Source organism: Erpetoichthys calabaricus, chromosome 10 (genome assembly GCF_900747795.2).
Source record: "Erpetoichthys calabaricus chromosome 10, fErpCal1.3, whole genome shotgun sequence".
Classification (NCBI taxonomy): Eukaryota; Metazoa; Chordata; class Cladistia; order Polypteriformes; family Polypteridae; genus Erpetoichthys; species Erpetoichthys calabaricus.
The window spans coordinates 42,482,468-42,488,467 of record NC_041403.2 but is presented as its reverse complement, the minus strand read 5'-3'; positions in this window follow the sequence as shown (position 1 = coordinate 42,488,467).

Genomic DNA, 6,000 nt, shown 5'->3' with positions numbered 1-6,000 from the left:
TTGAGACTAGTGTAAGAGCTACTGCTGATGTTATAGGAAAGAGACTTACAAGCAGCTAGAAATCATAATGGATGATAATGAATTAATCATAATTTTAATTTTCCAGCAAAAAAGAGAAAATGTGGTGATTTTTTTAAACAGGAAATTCCAAATAGAGAATTAAAACTGAATATTGAAGTAAGTAATAATACACATTTAAGTTCTCCTTTTGATTTAGCTTTGTCCTCATTTTTGCTTATTCATGTGTATACTTAAGGGTGATTATAAGATAGAGGTCTTCCTTCACTTCCCAGGATAAACTAGCCCACCACAAGAGACTGGGTCTTTGACCTCAGGGCCCCCAAAGTCTGAAGTGCTCGACTCACAAGTGTGCATTGGTCTTAGCACAAAACTCCAGGCTCAAAATGTTTTTTTTTAATAATATGTCATTATTACACTAGACAACACATTTTTAAAAGGTATTGCTTCTGACTGTATCACATTGGAATTTGTAGAAACATGAAGTTGACTTTTATTAAATTTAGTGTGTTTAATCACTTAATAATGCTGACTCACTGCATTAGTTCAATTAAGCCAAAAATGTTTTGCTGCTGGTTTTCACTTGTACTCAGTATCTGATGCATCACATTTCAGTGTCAAACAATAACTGATCAACACTAATGGATTCCACTGGCCCTATTACTGCTTTCCATTATTGCAATTCATCACTGACTGCATCATGATTAGTGGAGAAGAAGCATTATGCGAAAAATTAATCTTTAGCAACATGTTGCACTTCATGGTTTTGTATACTTGAAGCCTGATGTCAACCACCTGAATGTAGTTTAGTGCCCTGTAGTTGCCAAAAACAACAACATCCCTGAATGCCTTTCATGTGATTTCCTCTACTAGAAGATCTTCGAGCTGCTTGTCATTGATGACGTGTCTGATTTGTGCACCAACAAAAGTGCCTTCTTAATCTTGGCATCAGCTATCCATTGAAACACCTGTTTTGAATTTCAAAATCCTTCTCCTTCTTTGTTCATTGCTTTCATAAACGTTTTTATCAGTTCAAATTTTGCATAAAATATTTTTATTGGGTAATTGTGCCACAGCTTCTTTTCCTGGATCCAAATGCTTAAGGAGTGGCCACTGCTTTTTAATGAAATAAGACTCTTTAGTATGGGCGTCCCATTCGCAAATTAAGTATTACTTGGTATATCGGAGCTGCCTTCCTAACAGAAATGCCACTACTGTTAGATCACCACAGATATACCAGTTGTAGTTGTTATGCTACATATACACTTACAATATGAAAGGAAATCACAAATAGAGGCAATTGCAATAAAATGGTACAAGGTAGGAAAATTTAAAGATGATTTTTGTGATCAGAATACCAAAATCCATAAGATACACCCAAAGGTGTTCAAGAAGGAAAATATTTTTTGTCCTGTGTTACAGACACAATTTTCGCTATTTATGTGGTATTACTAACTGTTCTCTGAATATAATGGTAAAATCATAATGATAAACTATTACTACATTTTTGTCTTCTCTGTGGGTCATAGTGATGTTTAGCAAATGCTTTACTTTGATGAATTTACTCATAGGAGTTGTAATGAAACCTTGGCATATCAGGAGGGAATGGCATTAATTGTGATAGACCTAGCATAAGATAATGCTATGATTTTATGAACATTATCTTACATAGAGACTAGTCAGCAAGTGCTAGTATATGTCAAATAGATATTTACTTTCTGCCCTCCACCCCCACACACACCTTTTACAAGGGTCTGAGAGCCCAGTAGTTTATTTTCTCTCATATTTGTGTAAACAAGACTTTTGCTTTACTTTCCTACATTTTCAGCTGATCTTACCTTAGCGTTCCAAATTTTAACTTGCATTACATTGTATTATGCTACGCCATTTTACATTACTAATTAGGACTCCCAAGAACTTGGAAGACTGCAAAATGTTGTTTCTTAATGCACAGATATTTATGGGCACTATGTGTGCATTGTATTAAGTGAAGAACAATATATTAGAATAAAATGAACAAAATTTTAAATGTATTATATTTGTAAATATGTACAACACAATAATCCTGTCTCAAGTATAATGTATTTTATAAAAATCTATTAAATAGTAACAATAATAATATATAATAATCATCATCAGGATTTGGTAGAATGGAAGAATTAATTAGAAAGTTTTGTTTTCTGTACAAGGTATCCCACCACTTTGATCTAAAACTATTGTACAGTAAGTGAGGAGAGGGAATTTTCTCATCTGTGCATTGTGGAAAGTTCCATTATAAAGTTTTCCAATACATTGTTGTCTATTTCTAAAAAAAAGTTAAAAGGAAATTCTGAAATATTTGATCACTGCTCTGTTTTTTTTAATGAGAATTGACAGATACCAAACGGCCAATGACAGCACTGTACTTGCCACTAGAGTGGTCCTGACCAGACATTCTTATCAGTTTTTCCAATTTACACACACTGTGGAATAAACAAATGATTGTGCCTGTCTCTGGTACTATCCTCAGACTTACTTTGAGGTACTAAAATAATGGTTTCTTTTCAAAAGTGTTTTTCTTTCTTTTTTTAAGTAAAGTAGTTCATAAGTATATTCAGTAAAAATTACATCAAAATGTATTTTGCTTTTTGTTTTTTCTGTACATCCATTTAAAAAAAAAAAAACCTTTACTCCAATCTAATCTAAGTTTAGTGTCATTGGGAGCTGGAGCTTCTTCTGGTGTGTCTAGTTTAAATTTTAGTTTGTTTTTTTTCAAGGGTACAATTTAACTTGGGACTGAACTTCTGTTTTGTAACAGTCATGCTAGAGTCAGCTTATTTTTCCTTTCTCCGATTGGTAAGTTTCTTAGTTGTGGTAGACGTGGGCTGCAACAAGTCAGAGGTGGTAAAATTGCAAATGGATGGGTAATAAAATCAGCCTATATTTCCATGGTATAGAGGTTATATGGAAGGAAATGATATTGAGAAGTCAAAATGTGGGGGAGCCCACATTATTGTACTAATTCCCTTCCTCATCCATTTACAGGGTTGTTATAAAAAATGAATGGTTAACTCCGCCTACCGCCTCTTCCTAAACCATTCACACATATCTGCATTCATTATACAACTATTTACATAAACAGCAGTCTGAGCCGGCTGGTGAGCTCACCAGGGATACGTTATACATTACATGCAATTGTGAATTTGTTCGTCTCCACATGCTTGAATTATTCGTCCTTTGTGTTTTGTTACTGGATGAAGGCATGCAGTGAGTATGGGTATTTGGTGTTTGAGCTTTTTTCCACTATAATTTCAGTGTAAAATGTTATGTTAAGGATTAGGATATACTGTATAAAGGGTTGAGACTGTATTATGGCGGTTATTAGCTGTTTAGCTGTAATTGACCACTGGCTGTGATCCTTGGGTTGATTAGTGTATAACCAATGACTGTTACATCTTATTAATATAGACTTTTGTTCTAGAGTGGCTGGAGAAAATAACAGAGAGGCACATCATAGAAACTAAATGTAAAAATAAGACTTATTTACTTATAATAATAAGAAATCCCACTCAGATAACACCTAGTAAAGTAAATTCATGTTATTGTTTAAATCAATATATATTTTTTAAAACTGACAGTGAGTTTAGTATATGTTCAATAATGAGCTAAAAACAAGCAATATACAGTAACTTTTACTTGTGCATGAAACAATACATGTATTTGTTAAAATGTACGGGCTGCATTGTACATATTACATGTGTTTGTTTGTGTAAATTAACTATTAATATTGTAAGAGTAAAGTAGGTAGCAACCCATATAATATCTAGTGGGTTGGGAGTCACTTCCAGGTAGTCACAGGACAACACATACAATACAATACAATTTATTTTTTGTATAGCCCAAAATCACACAAGAAGTGCCGCAATGGGCTTTAACAGGCCCTGCCTCATGGCAGCCCCCCAGCCTTGACTCTCTAAGAAGACAAGAAAAAACTCCCAAAAAACCCTTGTAGGGAAAAAATGGAAGAAACCTTGGGAAAGGCAGTTCAAAGAGAGACCCCTTTCCAGGTAGGCTGGGTGTGCAGTGGGTGTCAAAAAGAAGGGGGTCAATACAATACAGTACAATACACAGAACAGAATAAATCCTCAAAACAGTATAAAAATAAAAATTTTGGAAGTAGGGAGTAGAATTTAACAGTACATGATATCACATATTATGATTTGGATTAGGAGTCCTTAGGTTGGGAAAACATCAGGCTCTGGCTATGAAATACTGTATTGTTAAACTAGAGGCAGATACCACCTTCTTATTAGGGTTGGAAAGGTTTCTGTTATAAAGTTGTTCCTACTCCATGAGCTAGGAATTAGGAGTGACGTCAGAGGCAATGGCTTAAGGTTTTATTCCAGCAGGGTCAAGGGTCTTTATCGAGTTCAGCTAGAGTGGATATGCTTAGCCTAAATGTGTCCTGTGAGGTGTGGCAAATAAGAGACAGAATAATACAGAAAGTGAAAAACAGAAGTGTTTATTGTGATTATTGTGTGTACATAACACAATCATAATGTAACATGCTCAAACCTGTTTAATCTAATCTGGTGTTGTAGGGAACCAGAGTCTATTCAGGCAGCACTAGGTGCAAGGTAGGACACAGCCCTGGACAGGGTGCTAGTCCCACACATACCCATGCTCCCAGAGGGACCTAATTTGAAATTGCCAGCTAACCTATCACCTATAACCTATGAAATTATACATTAAGAGATGATGCATACAGTAAACATTCATGCAGTTATCAGAATAAATGCCTGTTGGCTAACCTTATGACCTGAATAAGAAAAGTCTATTTATCTCCTGGTGCAATTAGCAGTGGTCCTGTACCATTTTCTAAAATGGAAGAGGAAGATACTACTGTTTAACTGTCTAAGACAGCGTGTGTTATGCAGTATGTGTCCTGGACAGATAGCATCTATGTGGCAGTATCATTCAGTGCCAACTTCATCACCCAGTTGACTGTAGTTGCTATTCATGCTGCTATGTTGACTCTTAACCCTTGACTAGCCAAATGGAAGATGGCTGAATGTATTGGTGAGTTTACAGTGTGACAGATTACTGAGTATTGACTTTGCATCTATGACCATACAGTGAAGAATTTTGGTTTATTATCCCAGGTAGCAAGCCATGTGTCCTGTATAGGCTAAAATATGTATCCAATTTGGATGGCCCATATGGGACCCACCATATTATGCACTCAAAGATCATACAGGACCCATATATGTACTGTTTGACAGATTACTGAGTATTGACTTCGCCTCCATGACCATACAGTGAACAATTTTGGTTTATTACACCAGGTAGCAAGCCATGTGTTCTGTATAGGCTAAAATATGTATCCAATTTGGATGGCCCATAAGGGACCCACCAAATTATGCATTCAAAGATCATACAGGACCCATATGTGTTAGTAAACACAGTTACTAATTGCCTGGTACAGATGTGTTGGGAGCAAGCAAAACCTGGACAGTTTGGGCGGTCACCAAGGACTGGGTTGAGAACTCCTGGTTTAGATAATGTGTACCTAAATGTGAAGCAATCATTTAAAATAATGAAAAACTTATTAACATACATTTACTTATTTGGCCGACACCTTTATCCAAGGTGAATTATAAAATTTTAAATTTGTGTTAGAAGTGGGATTTGAACCCACAGTCTCAGCAGTCCAAAGTCTCAACCACTATGCCACACTTAGACCAAGTATTTATTAACGGCACATCAAAACATTTTTAAATTTACTTTTGTAAAGCTTAAAATGCCATTTAAATGGCACCAAATGTATAGCAAAAAAGTCCTATATTGTGTAAGGATTTTTTTTTGATGTTCTCTTAATAAAGTCTTGGTTTAATGGTATTAAACCATTTTTACATGTAACTTTTGTGTAACTCAAAATGTCTTATGCCAAAAAAGTTCTATATCTTGCAAACCCATGTCCTGCACAGAAAAAAATGTTTGATA